The sequence below is a fragment of the Camponotus floridanus genome, unplaced genomic scaffold (genome assembly GCF_003227725.1).
Source record: "Camponotus floridanus strain SB8 unplaced genomic scaffold, Cflo_v7.5 scaffold108, whole genome shotgun sequence".
Classification (NCBI taxonomy): domain Eukaryota; kingdom Metazoa; phylum Arthropoda; class Insecta; order Hymenoptera; family Formicidae; genus Camponotus; species Camponotus floridanus.
Genome location: NW_020229224.1, coordinates 409,459 through 427,413, shown reverse-complemented (window position 1 = coordinate 427,413; position 17,955 = coordinate 409,459). Strand labels below are relative to the sequence as shown.

Sequence of the window (17,955 nt, the reverse complement as noted above, 5' to 3'; positions counted from 1 at the left end):
GCTTCTAATTTTTTGGGATCTGGTTTTTACTCCATCTTTGCTAATTACGTGTCCTAAATATGTTACTTCCGATTTCAGAAACTCGCACTTGTCAGGCTGTAGTTTTAAATTAGCTCTTCGAAGACGTTCTATTTAGAGCGTTGTATTTTCTTTCATGTTCTTCTAATGACTTGGCATAAATAACTATGTCATCCATATATACAAATAATTCTTCGCCTTGTAGTCCTGTTAATACTAAATCCATTAAGCGTTGAAAAGTAGCCGGAGCGTTTTTTAAACCGAAGGGCATTCTATCGAATTCGTAATGTCCGAAAGGAGTTGTAAAGGCGGTTTTATGACTGTCGGCAGGATCCATTTTTATTTGATGAAGTCCGGATGCGAGATCGCATATGGAAAAATATTGCGCTCCCCCTAACTGATCTAGTATATATCAACAATATTAGGTAGTGGGTAAGCGTCTCCAATAGTTTTTTCGTTTAAGGCTCGAAAATCGAGAACCATCCTCCAGCGTTTATTTCCTTTAGAATCGTCTTTCTTAGGCACGATCCATATGGGCGTATTGTAAGGCGACTGCGAGTGTTTCACTATGCCTCCCAGTAGGAGGTCCTCTACCTGCTTGTTTATTTCTTCTTTATGTATTTGCGGAAAATCTATATTGCCGAGTATTTATCGGGTGATCATCGGTAGTCGTTATTTGATGTTGCAAAACGTGAGTTGCGGTTAAATTTTCTCCGGGAATGTGGAAACGATCTTGACTCTTTGCTATTAATTTTGTTACGTTTCCCTGTTCTTTTTCATTTAAATGCTCTAATCGCAATAAGTCGATAATTTTAGAGAGTCGATCTTCCTCGGAAAGTACCAAGCAATGATGCGGCTCAGAAGTTGTAATGTCAATCTCGTGTTTAGATTTATGTTTTCTCGTAAATTCATCTATTATTTCTTGAGATTTATTACATAAGGACGTAGAAAGTTTCGAAGACGGCTTATTCTTGTGATTAATTTTCCGAGAATTTTCGGTTTTTCTAATGTTCGAATTATATTCTTGAGCCTCTTGGACGAGGTCTTTTATTATAACATAGGAGGTTTCTAGTTTATTATTATCGTTTTTTCTTGTAAATAATCCATCCTTTGGAGATGTAAAGTCTAGAGAGGATAAAGAACTTCTTTCCTTTTTAGGATAAGGTGTCGATTTTCGTAATGAGGTTTGATAACCTCCCTCCTTGCAATCAACGGGGCTGGAATTTTCTGACGAGGTTTGGAAACTTCCCTCCGAAATTCCAGAATTAATTTTTTCTAAAGAGGTTTGGTCATTTCCTTCGGAGCTGGAATTTTCTGAAGAGGTTTGGAAACTTCCCTCCGAAATTCCAGAATTAATTTTTTCTAAAGAGGTTTGGCAATTTACCTCGGAACTGGAATTTTCTGTCGAGGTTTGGAAACTTCCCTTCGAAATTCCAGAATTATTTTTTTCTAAAGAGGTTTGGTAATTTACCTCGGAGCTGAAATTTTCTGTCGAGGTTTGGAAACTTCCCTCCGAAATTCCAGATTTTTTTTTTTCTAAAGAGGTTTGATAATTTCCTTCTTCAGGGATTGTTAAATTATTAGAATTTTTATTTGTATAAGTTTTATTTCTTCCTTTAATTTTGTTTCTTTTATTTTGATTCATCCTTTTTTGTTTCATATTTTCAAGTGTTTCGTCTTCGTTTCTTTCTTGGATTTTATTACCGATTTCAGCATCTTCATTGAGAATAATATTATCATAGATTCCGAAAGCATCTTCATTTATGAAATTAGTTCGAATTTCGTCGATTTTCCTGGAATCCTTCAATGATCTTGTTGATTTTTCCTTGTCGAATGTTGCAATGTTCGAATTATGGTCATCGAATAATTCGTCTAATGGTTTTAAATGTAATGTCGGCACACGGACTTCCACCTCTTCATCTAGAGTGCTTATGATATTCAAATAAGCCTTTCCACGAACCGTTTCCAGGACCTTTCCAGAAACGTTTTTCCACTATTGTATCCCCTAGATAAATTCCGTGCTCTACCTTTAACTTCGGTATGTATCCTATTTTTATTTCAGGATTGATTATTCTTACATAAAATAATGACTCGGATCTTGGTTGTACAGTAATAGTTTCGGGGGAGGAGAAAGGCACATTAATTCCAGAAATGTTTAGATGTCCCTCCGCGTAATCTATTTTTGAAGAAGTTTGCTTGAAGAAATCATTTCTAAATATTCCGGATTGTGGAATCGGAAAGTCGTCGGATACAATGTGAAAAGATACAGATATTCCGAAAATTGTTAACATAATTTCTCCGAGTGTGTAAACAGGATAATTATTTATACCATTTAATTTTAAAATATTATCGAAATTTATTTTAATATCCTTAGGTGTGAATTTCTCTTTAATTATATTCGGTCCGGATCCTGTATCTAGCATGAGAGTTATATGAGCGGATGCTTTGGTGAGCTGGACCTGAACAGTAGGCACGCGACTGTCTTTAGCGAGGGTCACTGTCACAGGTCGTACATCTGTTTCGGTTTATTTGGCGTCCTGCTGAGTGGACGGGTGTGAAGCTTGCTCGGGCCCCTGTCGCACACCCGACGTCGAAGGCCCATTGTAGTTTCCCTGGTCTTTTTCTTTCCAACGATTATTACTCGCGATTTGTAATTGACAGTTTTCAAGAAGATGCCCTTGTGCCTTACAATATCGACAAAAGGAGTTGGTTGTAGGTATTGAATTCGTTCTAGTGCGGCAATCCTTAGCGACATGTCCTATTTTGTTGCAAATTTGACAAGTAACGGTAGTTTTATTTATTGAATTGCGTTGTTCATTTTGTTTCTTCCAACAATTATTAGCTGAATGACCAGTTTTATCGCACCATTGACAAATTACAGAGGTTTTATTGGCTTGATTATTGTTGTTATTTTGACGACATAGTTTCGCGTCGTGTCCGGTTTTAGAACATAGTTGACAGGTTATAATTCGTTGTTGGATTACATTTACTGGTTGGCGATATTGAGGATCGCGCAGGCGACATTTATCTGCACTGTGTCCGCGTTTTTTACAAATCTGGCAAATTAGAATTTCGGTTCCCAAGGCTCCTGGAAGTTGACCCAAAGAGGATGACTGTGTGAGCTTCCTGCAGTTACTAGCCACGTGTCCTTCTTTATAACAGATCTGGCAAGTTTCTCGTATTCGTGGCTTGTTTTGACCTGAGTGAGTCTCTTGTCCCTGTCGTAAATCTGTCATTGCCCGAAGTTCTCTTTCTATCCTTAAAGCGTCAGCGACGGTTCCATGCACGTCTAAGTCTCTCGCAATTCTCTGTTCTATTTCGGGTTTAAGTCCTCGGATAAAACATTTGCACATGTCACCTTCTAATGATGCTTTTATATTTTGATCAGGTAAAGAACGACTAATACTACGGTATGCTTCTAAAATCTGTTTTCCCAGCAATTTTACGCGATTTGCATATGTGACTACATCTTCTTCATTTTTTTGGTAAACGCGTCCTAATTCTCCTTGTAGTATGTATACATTTTTAGAAGGTCCGTAAATTTGTTTTAAATATGAAGTCAAATTGGATACTGTGTCAAAATCTTAATCTTGGATGGTTCGTCGGGCTTCGCCGACTATTCGAGTTCTTAATACTTTGGTAAACTGTGCTTCAGCTTCTTTAGGTAGCATGGATTTAGCTTCCTCACATCCTTCGATAAAATAACTGAGCGGAATATTTTTACCATCGAAAAAAGGAACGGCTTCAACCGCGTATTTTAAGGTAGCAAATGGGTTTTGGTGAGTCATGGTTTCGGACCTATCAAAATCTTTTTCTGCTTTATAAATAAGAGTATTAGTAAGTGTGTAATATTCTTGGCAAGTTATATCGCCGGAATTGTCAGTATTTGGCTCGGGCGGCTATTAAAATAGTATTATTTATGCTTGTGTCTGTGTTCTCTAAACAAAGATCAAAATGTCTTGGTATAGATCCTACAGTTCTTTTTGGAGTAGATGTATGAGGTAAACCGGAAGTAGATGACGTAATTCCAATTTTAGATTTAGATTTTTTCTCTTCCAAAGCGAGTTTATAAAATTTTTCTACTTCTTTTTTATCGGCTTTACCTCGAGTCCCGTCACTCATTCCCGTTTCCTTGAATCGCACATATCAATCCCGGACGAGCCCCCAAAAATTTACGTATGTTACGTCCAGGCCCGAGGAAGGATGGGCCGAAGGAAGGGCGTAACATGTGTATCCCAAGAACAGGTGCCTTAAGGGCAAGTGTCTCGAGCGAGCCTGCGGGTGAGCCAAAGATAGGTCAACGACCACAAGAGTCGATTTTACGCTATTTCTGGTCCAAATGCCCGCTCGTCGGTCCCCTTTTCGGTAAAGGAACTTAATCCCTTTTACTCGGGACGGGACCAAGTGCGATTCAGGAGCGTGAGTAACGAGGGGGAATCGATTAAGTTGAATGCAAAAGAATAGATTCAATTAAGTTCATTACACATTATAAAAGCCAAACGAAAACATTTACATATATAATTAATAAATATCTTAATTTTGATTAAATACAATATTAAGTATAATCGTGTGTGTGTGTGTGTGTGTGGGTGTGGGTGTGGGTGTGGGTGTGTGTGTATGCGAGACGGAGGGAGTCTGGTCAAGATCAGGAGGATATCTCTCTCTGAAGAACTCTACGGGGATAGCGATAGGGTAATGGGTGAAGGGAGTAAAACAGGGGATGCAGGTATCAGAAGGGGCAGTCTGGAGAAAAGCTTTGAGGGTAGGTATGTGAATAGGACCAGGCCCCAAAGTGAATTGGTCCGGGAGGATGGGGTACGGGTACGGAGCATAGGTTGTACCGAGAATTACCGCGACGTTTCGATCGCTAAGATCGATGTCGGAAAAGACGGGGGGAGGAAGAACGGGAGGAGAGAAGAAATGAGAGTCGGGGAGGGTTGCATCGGGTGGAGAAGGAGAGGGTGATAGCGGCGAGAAATCAGACTGAAGGTCAGATTGTATGTCATGCACCGGGGAGTAACTGGGAGGAAGAGTTCCGGGAAGCAGGTATGGGGAGTAATTAGGGGAAGGAGTGCGAGGGGGCGGATGTGAGGAGTCTCGCGTGTCTCCTTGAAAATTATTTAAAAAGATCCGCGTAATAGGGAGATCCGAGTTTATTTGACTTAAGTCTAGCGCAAATGAAGAATCGGCCGCAGCCCGAGCCAGCAGTCGGCGGGTACGTCGATTACGGTGATATCGAAGTCGCTTAGCGTGGGCTCTAGCGGATTTCCTCGTGGATTCCACTAGAGAAACGATTATTATAAGTAAAGGAAGTAGACGGGGGAGGGGAGGAACTTTGAAGATAAAAGAAAAGACTTACTATTTGCGAAAGGCGATTACAAGTGGAGAATATAGTCGTAATGGCTGCTGGGTCCCCTTTTCATCGAAGACGAGGCGGTGTTCTGGGTTGACTCGTTATGTGTATAGCTGACAGGAACGACCGAATATTCGCACTGACTCTATATGAAGGTTGATATGTCTCGAAACTTTTGAGATACTGAGTGCGTATATGAACGCGTGAGTCAATGAATGAATGAATAATGATTGACTGAACGAATTTTTCTGACATGTGTTGTTCGAAGTTCGCGCTTATATATCGTTTTGGATTACCCTCTCCTAGCATGAGGAATAAGGGAGGTTGACGAATAGAAATCTTTGTTAGATTTCCATGGTCTCCTCTCTGCCCCTACTTATGAGCATTTTAGAACAAATGTAGCAAATCAGGATTTTATTACGTTCGTTCGCGAATAGGAGAGTATCTTCCAAAACGGGGGATTTAGGATTCTCAGTATCGCACAAGGGATGACTGTTACTACCCTCTTGCGATATTCGGTCACGTTTTATGATTAGTTTCCTTTATTTTTTGATTTTATGAGTTTTTAAGAAAATATCGAATTTGTTTGACTGAATGCCGCTTTATTTAACCGGATGCTACTTTTATAGCCCGTTAACATCCGATTGTTATTTTAGGACATGTACTGAGCATCCCACTTTAATCTAGCTATTATTATCAGCTCTAGAAATCGTGTACGTGTGCACCGGATACGGGAAAGAAAAGAATCGTAACATCCAATATCCGATCACTCGCGTTTTATGATTAGTTTCCTTTATTTTTTTGATTTTATGAGTTTTAAGAAAATATCAAATTTGTTTAACTGAATGCCGCTTTATTTAGCCGAATGCTACTTTTATAGCCCGTTAATATCCGATTGTTATTTTAGGGCATGTACTGAGAATCCTGCTTTAATTTAGCTATTATTATCGGCTCTGGAAATCGTGCACGTATGCACCGGGTACGGGAAAGAAAAGAATCGTGAATTCCCCTGGACGTAACATTACCTATTAATAATATATTTTTAGATAAATTACAAGTATTTCAATCACGTATAGCTTTATTTGATAATAACAGAGAAACATCTTTTAACGATGTTTCTTTTATCGCGGAAACATTTAACGGCTTCGATCAAGACGGTTTAAAGAAAGAATGGTTTCAATTATATTTTGACTTAACTATGAAAGAGAAACAAAATCTTTCAAAAATTAATTTTGATAACATGTGGAAGGAAATTGAAACGTCATTTTGAAACGTCAATCCATTAGTCATCCTAAATATCCGAATTTAAAATCACTTGTAAATGCAGTAAGATCACTGCCAAATTCTAACGCGGATCCTCAGAAGAGATTTAATAACACTAAACTCTCTCTGTCTGTGTGTGCCTTAAGTGCTTAAAACTTTGAATACTCATATATTATGTACGTTAAATAATATATCATATTATAAATAATATATATATAAATAATAATATTAGAGAGAGAGAGAGACAGAGAGAAAGGAAATATTATTATTCATACAATATGATATATATAATAATGTCTAAAAAATAATATATTATTTTTTAGACATTAAAGTTGTGTGTTATAAGACGAGGAAGGACCTGCAACATCTGCAACATCTGCAACGTCTGCCTCATATAATGTTAAACTATTTTTCTTTTTTTTTAATGGTGGTTCATATAAGATATCCGTAGACATTCGTTGCAGATGTTTCTCATCTATTATCATATTTAAAGCAGTTTCCCCCCTCGTCTTCAACGCCGATTTAAATACGCAACTAGCATTAATAGTGGTCGATGATAGTCTATTTCTTGTTTTCGTTTTTAATTCGGTAAGGACAGAAAATGTTCTTTCAGGATCCGCGTTAGAATTTGGCAGTGATCTTACTGCATTTATAAGTGATTTTAAATTCGGATATTTAGGATGACTAATGGATTGACGTTTCAAAATTTCCTTCCACATGTTATCAAAATTAATTTTTAAAAGATTTTGTTTCTCTTCCATAGTTAAGTCAAAATATAATTGAAACCATTCTTTCTTTAAACCGTCTTGATCGAAGCCGTTAAGAGTTTCCGCGATAAAAGAAACATCGTTAAAAGATGTTTCTCTGTTATTATCAAATAAAGCTATATGTGATTGAAATACTTGTAATTTATCTAAAAATATATTATTAATAGGTAACCTCTTCCTAATTTCTTCAGCCGCAGTAATATAAAATTGCAAACAATTTTGTCGAATAATTGTAACATTTGCGTGTCCTTTTTTTACTAATTTACAAAGATATTCTTCACATTCTGATTCTAAAGTTACGTTATCAAGAGACTTGTGATTTTCTTTTTCATGAAACGAAATATTTGTAAGTGAATGTAATAATTCTGGCTTTAAAAAGTGTTTGGAAATTTGCACAAAAAAATTAACGGATTTCAATTGTAATAAATGAATTCTAGTTTCATAAGCTTGGAAAAAAGCATTAAAAGAATTGAAGAAATTTAAAACATATTTAAAAAATAAATAATATGCTTTTATATCTATATTTTCCATTAGAGATAATAAATATTCCCCAGATTTTGTTTTCTCGTTCACGACTATTTCATTAAGAAAATATTTTATCGAATCCCATGACTCAAGAAGTCTCTCAATACATTGATAATGCGAAAGCCATCGAGTATCACATAACTTTAAAATTTTGCGATTTGTATCTTGAAAACATTCACAAAATTCATTAAAAATGGCTAAACGTTTTGGACTACTGTTAATGAAACTTGCAATTTTTTTCAGAAATTCTTCGCAATATTCAGGCATCTTAGCGCATGCAGCATGTGCAGCTAATGCAACAGAGTGACAAGGACACGAAAATGTTAATAAATTTTTGCATTTGGATTCTAGATTTTTTTTAAAAGATAAATGTTTTCCTGTCATGACGGATGCATTGTCGCATGACAGAGCAATAATATTTAGAAATGGAATCTGTAGTTTAATCATTTCTAATTCAAAAGCTCTAAATAATTTTTCTGCGCTACAATCTTTAGCATCAATATTAATTAACTTTACTAATTGCGTTCGAATATCTAAAGTTTCAGGATCAATATATCTAACAAAACACGTCATCCATTTTTCATTAGTAATATCCGATGTTTCATCAATAAAAATGGAAAATCTTGTATTTTGGATATTATTAACAACACGTTCCGTCTCAACCGAACATAAAACGTTGGAAATTATATTTTTGCATTTTGTTCAACCCATATTCATGCTTTTCAAGACATTAGGATCTTTTCCTATGTCTTGAAAAAGACTGCTGAGAATCTCTTTTGCTGTTTGATGAGGGATATTTTTCTCCGCAATGAATGCCGCATATCTTATTTCAGCTATTTTTTTCCGCTCATCGAATGTCAAAAGAAATTCATCAGTTTGCGTATTTAAATCCTCATTCGATTTGTTCGCATTACTTTTCTCTGATTTTGTTTTATGCATGTCGGATTCTGCGTGTCGATATATATGATGTAAACTATTATCAATAAATTTATCACAAATTAAGCAATAGCTAGTATTATCGGGTCCTTCACATAATCATGATTTAAAATCTTGTATATCTAGCCATTGCTGTCTGAATTTTCTTTTGTACTGTGCTTTCTTTTCTTGTACATTGCTATTAGTATGTTGAAGACCTTCTTCACTTTTTGTACACTGTGTTTTCTTTTCTTGTACATTGCTATCAGTATGTTGAAGACCTTCTTCACTTTTTTTCTATGACACGCAGAATCCTCATGCCTGGAAACACGCGATGAACATGAAAAAGATTTGTTACAAATTATACAAAAATAAAGCGTTTCATCTGATGTTTGGCGAATCCAAGATTTATAACGGTCATCGTTAAGCCAACCTAGCGAGAATTTCTGTTTTGATCTTTTCTTTAATTCATCGGGTGTTCCCATATTAATTAAAAAAATACAGAGAAGTAATAATTAAAAAAGAATAAGATAAATAAATAAATAAATAAAATAAAAAGAAACAAATAAATAAATAAATAAATAAAATAAAAGAAATAAAATAAAAAGAATAAAATAAAAAGAATAAAATAAATAAAGCAAAAAGAATAAAATAAATAAATAAATAAAATAAAAAGAATAAAATAAATAAATAAAATAATAAAAATAAAATAAATAAATAAATAAAATAAAAAGAAACAAATAAATAAACAAATAAATAAATAAATAAATAAAATAAAAGAAATAAAATAAATAAATAAATAAAATAAAAAGAATAAAATAAATAAAGCAAAAAGAATAAAATAAATAAATAAATAAAATAAAAAGAATAAAATAAATAAATAAATAAAATAAAAGAAATGAAATAAATAAATAAATAAAATAAAAAGAATAAAATAAATAAATAAAATGTCAAAAAGATCCCAAAAAACGAAGATAAAAGAGAGACGTAGACAAATTGGAAAGATAAGAAGGAAAAAGAACAAGAAAGTATAATCAAAAACTAAAAGAATAAATAAAAATTGGAAATATGAGAAAATTCACAGTACCGCAATTCTAAAAGAAGAAGAAAACTTTTTGATTTCGAAGTCTCGATCACACGCGTGCAAACGATAAAGCGGCGAAGCGGATAGTTCCAGAAAAAATATGAAAGTTGCTATTTTATAAACAAAAGCATAACGTCTATTCAGTAATGTACCAACAGATAATCCAATAAGGCAAATATTTCGAGAATAATAAGGGTACTTAAAAGTATACAATATATCACAATGCCGTATATAAAATAATCATTATGATGTTAAAGTTTTGAAAAATATATTTTTATATTTATTAATATATTTTTATTGACAAGAAAAGTACTAATCTTAAGTGTTACAAAATTTTATATATTTTTGCTACCACTCTTATTTTTTTTCTAATTTGCATTGTCTAAAAAAATAATTTAAAAAATATAAAACAGAAAAAAAGGAAAATCTGTAGTTCTCATTAGTACTTTCTATGTACGCGCTTTTATGTATTTCAAAAAATCATATTTGGAAGAGAAGAATCGGTCTGCATTCTCATTTTGAAAAAAACATGAAAATTAATGTTTAATTATCATTGGATTTTAATGCATTAAATATAACATAAGAATGTATTAAATCAATTTAAGTGAACCGTATAGAAATTAAATCCAAATATTCATACGTTGATATATACATGTATATATGTATATATGTATGCATATATATATATATATATATATATATATATATATATATATACATATACACATATGTACATGTATATATCAACGTATGAATATTTAGTTTCTATACGTTTCACTTGAATTGATTTAATACATTCTTATGTTATATTTAATGCATTAAAATCTAATGATAATTAAACATTAATTTTCATGTTTTTTTCAAAATGAGAGTGCTGACCGATATATATATATATATATATATACAGGGTGTCAATTAAGTCCCGGGACGGCTGAATATTTTCTCATGTAAGGTATTTTTGAAAAAGGTCATTTCTGAAGTAATTTTCAACGAGGAATTCAACGGTGACCTTCAATTTGACCTTGAGCTTGACCTTGAAGGTTATTTGAAGGTCAAAGTGTTTTTTTTAAATAGGAACCCCTATTTTTGATTGTATATTCTTATAGCTGACCTCGAGAGCTTTCCAAAACACTATAATAAAATATTTTTCCCTCAAGCATTTATTGAGTTATGATGCTTCAAATCATTTCTTAATTTTACATAAACCGTAAAATATCTTGTAAAATATTCACTTTTCGATTATTTTACCTTAATACTTTTATGTACAAAATAATGAGAGGAATCAATTGATTTAAAGAAAACATACAGTTGTTTTTAAGAAAAAATATGGAATTGTTAATTGCAAATTACATATTTTTTCTTAGAAACAACTATGTGTTTTCTTTACACCAATTGATTCCTCTCATTATTTTGTACATAAAAGTATCAAGGTAAGATAATCGAAAAATGAATGGTTTACTAGATATTTTATGGTTTATGTAAAATTAAAAAATTATTTCAAGCCTTATAACTCAAAAAATACTTAATGAAAAGGTCTTTAATTATAGTGTTTTGGAAAGCTCTCGAGGTCAGCTATAAAAATATACAATCAAAAATAGAGGTTCCTATTTAAAAAAAACACTTTGACCTTCAAATAACCTTGAAGGTCAAGCTCAAGGTCAAATTGAAGGTCACCGTTGAATTCCTCGTTGAAAATTACTTCAGAAATGACCTTGACCTTTTTCAAAAATACCTTACATGAGAAAATATTCAGCCGTCCCGGGACTTAATTGACACCCTGTATATATATATATATATATATATATATATATATATACATTATTTTCTCGATATTATATTAAGTGAAATATGTGCGCTTTTTTCCGATTTTGTGCTTGTTCTATGTTCTATTCTTTATATTCTTTTAATTTTACATCTTTTTATATTTATTTTATATGTCTATCTTTTCTATAATTATCTTTTCTTTAACTATCCTCTGTTCTATCCTCTGTATTCTTTGGAAATGTACAAAAATCTTTTCTTAGATTTTCTAAGAAAACATTTTTTACATTTCCTCTTGACGGAAGAGACCACCACCTTCTCGCGGTTTCCGTTGAGCAACAACATATACTTTATTTATTTACGAATTAATAAATTATATATGCTATATTAGAATATTATTCGTTAGAGATTATTACCATGATTTTTTGAAGGAAAAACGTACATATTGGCCGAGAGTGTTTTTTATCGAGAGGATTTTTATCGTTTACATTCTCTTTCCTTCTGTCCTTTATTTGTTAAATTTGTTTAAATATTTAATATTCGTTTTTATTATTTATATTCCCTTTCTGTCCTTTATTTTTCAAATTAGTTTACATTTTTTATATACTGAATAAATTATAAACAAAAGATTTATTTAATTTATTTATTTAAATTTTTACAGTATTAGAAGTTTTATTTGATTATTATTTTTATATGATTAAAATATTTTTATATGATTAAATTATTTTTATATGATTAAAATATTTATTTAATTATTTATGTGTAAATTTTGTGTGCTCTTACACGAGACGCGAAATCTGATAAACGGATCGAGCCGTTAAACGATTCTCGAGGCGTTACCCTGCCGAAAATGGTCGATTAAAACCGATTAAAATAAAAAGTAATTCGAATCGATCGGGATTTCTGCACCGAAAATACGGTATTAAAACCGATTGAAAATATACTCTGCCGAAAATGGTTGATTAAAACCGATTAAAACAAAAAGTAATTCGAATCGATCGGGATTTCTGTATCAAAAATGATATTAAAGCGGATTGAAAATAGTAAAATTCTGGCGGATTAATGTTGGGTGATATACATCCATCTCAATCCGAAATTATACGATTTCATAAGTTATAGTTAAATCGGTTTTAATGCGTTGTGAATCTGTCGAAGGATGTCAAAAATAATCCGTTGCTATTTGAAATTTTACGATTTTGCGGATTACATCGCGATAGACAATTAAAACAGTGTCAAATGTCTTGCTTATATTTCATGAAAATTTTATTTTAATTATCACATTCTACAAGAATACTGTCATATATTTTACGATACTGCTTGGTTGAGTTTCCTTTAACACATTAGTTTTAAAACCTTATAATAAACTCATATTATAACAAAACGTAAACTTATGATAAATGAATAACACATCATAACTGTATGGTATAAAACTTTAAGTAATACAAACAATTTGTATTAAAATTGGAAATAAAATCTTCAAAAACACAAAATTGTTTAAACATAAACAAAAACATTTTAACAAAAGAAACAATTTTTGTTTTACAGTACTATTCTTATACAATATTATTTCTATATATTTTTCTTTTTTTTAATTTAAAATACTTTCATACTGTTGAAAACTTGCAAAAGAAATTCGAAACACAACTGATATTTAAAAGAACAAACTTTTCTGACCATTACGATGAATGAATTTCGGGCGAGTAATCGTAAAGACGACTATCTTCGTCATCCTCAACATTTACGTCTTCCTCGCTTCGTTCGTCAGTCTCTTCGCTGCTTTTACTTTTCTTGCTTTTGTTTTTATCGCTGTTTTGTCGTCGCTTTTTCGCATTTTCGTCAATTACTTTTTCACGCGAACCTTTCTTTAAATCAGCAAGTTTTTTTCCCACGTAATAATAAAATTTCGATAATTCTCTCATAGTATTGTCTTTGTGAGGAGTGTCAGCAAATTGCTTTTTATACGTGTTATTTATCCAATGCTTGTATATATCTGTATGAACAAAAATAAAAATGACAAAAATACTTTAACTCAATACTATGTTCTTAAAAACAAAACATATTAAAATAACATAGTATTCTCAAACGATTAATTATAAAACGATTACCGATTACTAAAATATTCTATTGATTTTATTTAGAAATTATTAGTGATAAACGTTACATTCTTATATATTTATATTGATATTATATGTTGTACAATTAAACACGTTTTACCTTCACAAGCCCCCAATTTCTTTTCGACCAGTTTATTGCATGGTCCTTTTTCACCGTGTCGTGCACTAGTGTATCCTGTAATAGTGCTAGTCATGAGCAATTCATCGTCGAAAACAGGGAAAATAATGTTACTTGCAAATTGACGAGGAGTTTTCGACGAGTTGCACACTCTGTTATAGTAGATTTCACTAATCCACTCGTTTCGCCCAATCGTGGATCTGTAGTGCATACATTTATTTTTATTACCACGACGAACAATTTTTATAAATAATACATGGAAAAACCTGTACTCATTACCATCCCATTAGACTGTCTTGTCAAAATTGGTGGAAAATTATTTTCATACTGCATGTTGATATTGGCAGTCAATATGGTTTTCAGCGTTGCTGTAAAAATTAAAATATTTTGGTTATTTTTATCTATAATCATAACGATTAAAAAAAGTACAAGACTCTGCTCAGACAACACACATATCTAAAAGATAACTAAAAAGATGACTTAAAGATGTCTTATTGTCTTTTACATCTTTAAGATATCTTTTGACCTTTCTGTGTTATCTGGGTAGCCATACAGAAATATCACTTATTAGTGCATTTATTATACTTCAAGAATTTCTGATACTTTTATAAACTGATAAGAAAGATAATGTATACACAATTTCTTACCTTCGCATTCGTCAGTTTTATCGATCAACGCCATTTGCAGTCGTTCGTTTAATTTTCTTACATTTTTCAACTCGGACATTGCTTCCTCCAGCTTTTGTTTTATTTCTTTACGTTCATTTCGTAATTTGTCATTGCGTTCCTGTAATTCTTCAATCCTTGATTGTAATTTCGAGGTTTTTGCAGGGAGCAACGATCTTTTTTTTAACTGCAAAAAATGAGTACAAAAATTTAAGTTATAAATGTATAATAGAGTACTACTACTATAGTAGAGTACTATGTATATTGCAGAGAGGAAAATGTATCCAATGTAAAGACATATGAGATAAAATAATTTTCATCAATATTTCAATGAAATATTTACAATATTTCGACTAAACATTTATTATAAGCTATTATGAAAATTAATTACAATAAAAAATAACTTTTTAGCTTTAAAATCTTGAACAACGTTAGTTATCTTCGCACAAAAATGTCGCAATGTATAAACGTTTAAAAACGACTTTTAGGATCTTTTTGGGGTACACTGATTACAGTACTTAGAAAACAATGCATGATAAAATTATTATATACCTCTGAAATATGGTTGTCTACATCAGTGGTGCTTTCTTCATATTTAGAAATCTAAAAAGACACAGTGATATGAATTCCAATCGATCAATGCGTGTAGCAAAAATAAATTGTTAATTACAATAATAAAATTAAATACATTAATGGTTTCAGAACAACGTGTGGTCAAATTGCAGAAATTATTAATTATTAATTAAATATGTACCCTCGAATCATTCGTTTGTAATGGATCATTTTTCGAATCATTTGCTTGTAATGGATCGTTTTTGGAATCATTCGCGTGTAATGGATCGTTTTTCGATTCATTCGCTTGTAATGGATCGTTTTTCGAATCATTCGCTTGTAATGGATCGTTTTTCGAATCATTCGCTTGTAATGGATCGTTTTTCGATTCATTCGCTTGTAATGGATCGTTTTTCGAATCATTCGCTTGTAATGGATCGTTTTTCGAATCATTCGCTTGTAATGGATCGTTTTTCGAATCATTCGCTTGTAATGGATCGTTTTTCGAATCATTCGCTTGCAATGAATCGTTTTTCGAATCATTCGCTTGTAATGGATCGTTTTTCGAATCATTCGCTTGTAATGGATCGTTTTTCGAATCATTCGCTTGTAATGGATCGTTTTTCGAATCATTCGCTTCTAATAGATCGGTTTCTTCAAATTCAATCGTCTAAAAAATAACGTCATAGAATAAATAAGTTTAGTTTTTAATATTTACCTCTATTGTCATAGAATTAAATACCAATCTAAAACTACGTTTTTGCCTTCGCGTTCATTTCAAATATTATTATTTATCTGAACATGCAAAAAATATATTGCAGTTATAAAAATAAATAATTATAAAAATAAATAAATTTATTAAGTTCTAATGATTTATTTGTAATATACTTAAAAATATTGTACAATACCTCCGAATTAATGCAGCCCCCTTCTAATGCTGGTTCTATACATTCCGACGACTGTGTCTCAGGAATTAGTGGATCCCAAAATCCTTTTAAGAAAAAAAAGATATTTTATATAACATTTTATACAATTATATACAATTGTATTTTATATAATGTATCATAAAAGTCATGAGAAATTATAATATAACATTATAAATATACCATCTGGTGTTTTAGGTCTCTCATACTTATGCCGCGCGCATTTATTTTTTCGCTTCTGCAATTTGTCTTTTGACAGTGATAAATTCTTGTAATACTAAAAGATTACATACAGAATTAGAAAAATTAATACTTCTTTATAATGAAAATATTTCCTTTATGTGTACATATTTTGTGTAATTATATTTTGATATTACTTTTTCACATTCCCAGCAATCCCAACCATTTAGCTTTGCTCTGTCAGCTTTGCGTATATCAATCTGCTCTGCCTCCTTGTTATACTTGATTGGAATTACAAGCCGAGATTGCTTCAATCAAAGTTTCCCATTGAAATTGCAATATATTTACACAGTTAAAATATTGATAGCAAAATATTCTACATTTTTTATATTCAATTTCGTATAATTTTAATATAAAAGTTGTCATCAAGCTTTAGAAAACAGAGCAGATGTAAGTCAATATATTAATTAGATTTAAAAACAGAATAATAAAAAAGAAGAAAAAGAGAGGAAAAACAAGAAACCAAAACAAGACAAAAAAGTAAAGTAAAATTAATTCCTAAAATTAAAAGCGTGTTTCTGTAAAAAAACTACAAAAAATGTTACAAAAAGATCGTAATTGGAAGTTAATAATAAATAAGAATAAGCGGGGCTCAGTGTTCGAAGCACAAATTGATACAGAATAAGTAAAATAATTTCATTTATTCCAAAGATCCTACTAATACAAAAAAGTAACTATAATTTAATTATTTATAAGAAACATAAGAGAAATAATTAAGTAACACTATGTATTTTGATGAAAATACTTTGGAATATATGTACATAAAATTTGTTGCAAACATTTTATGTTACAACCTGTATGTGTATACCTGTTCATTAGCATTTTCATCGACATCTTTTATTGTAGGCGACTGTTTCGATAACTTTTCCAGTTTCACTGATAATACTTTTTCCAAAATCTTAAACATGAATGTCAATATATAAGATATATAATATAAAATAAAATAAAATAAAATTATTAACGATTCTGATTATTATTTATATAATATATTGTATATTATACGTATATTATACAATTTGAACATGAAAAATATAAACTTACGGAATTACTTTCTTGTGTACTTTTCGAAGATGTCATACTGTTAAGTGATGAATTAATGATTTCATCTGAGGATGATGAGCTACTCGATGCCGTTATCATCAAACGTTCCGGAATAGCAGGCAACCTTTTCAAAGTTTCCAGTCGCTTTTCGATATCATCTTTCGAGTCTGCAAAATAATAAATTACGCGTTTCATGTCTGATTTAAAATAAAGAGGTATATATTAGTTTCATATTTTTAAACAAAATAATTTTGTTAAGAAATAAAATGTGCATTACATACCTTCTAATAACATAATTATTCCTAAGCACATTTTTTTCTTCACCTCCACGCGATACTTAACATTGTTTTTATGTGTGTTTATTGAAAAATTTCGGATTTCAGAGGTACGCACAATTATTTTTTTCCCTCTGTTAGGACCATCAAGGAGTTTCACATACGCGTACATTTTGTTCTTTTGTTATAAAAAAATTTTAACTTACAAAGAAAACAGTGAAATGTGTGTGAATATTGTAACGATCGACCTGGTATTACGAGATTAAGCGGTTTTCAGACAAAATCTATTCTGCACACATGCCGCAGAACGTTTTGAGCAGCACGATGCTTCCCGCTTCGCT

The 17,955-nt window shown here is 31.6% G+C and overlaps 1 long non-coding RNA gene across 1 annotated transcript; it reads right to left on the bottom strand.

The window, feature by feature from the left end:
• Positions 1-16,088: 16,088 nt before the first annotated feature.
• On the bottom strand, positions 16,089-17,189 carry LOC112639175. The gene is made up of 3 exons (XR_003123345.1): positions 17,107-17,189; positions 16,242-16,335; positions 16,089-16,126 (listed from the first exon to the last, which is right to left on the bottom strand). It is a non-coding gene; the product is annotated as an uncharacterized LOC112639175 (long non-coding RNA).
• Positions 17,190-17,955: the final 766 nt, after the last annotated feature.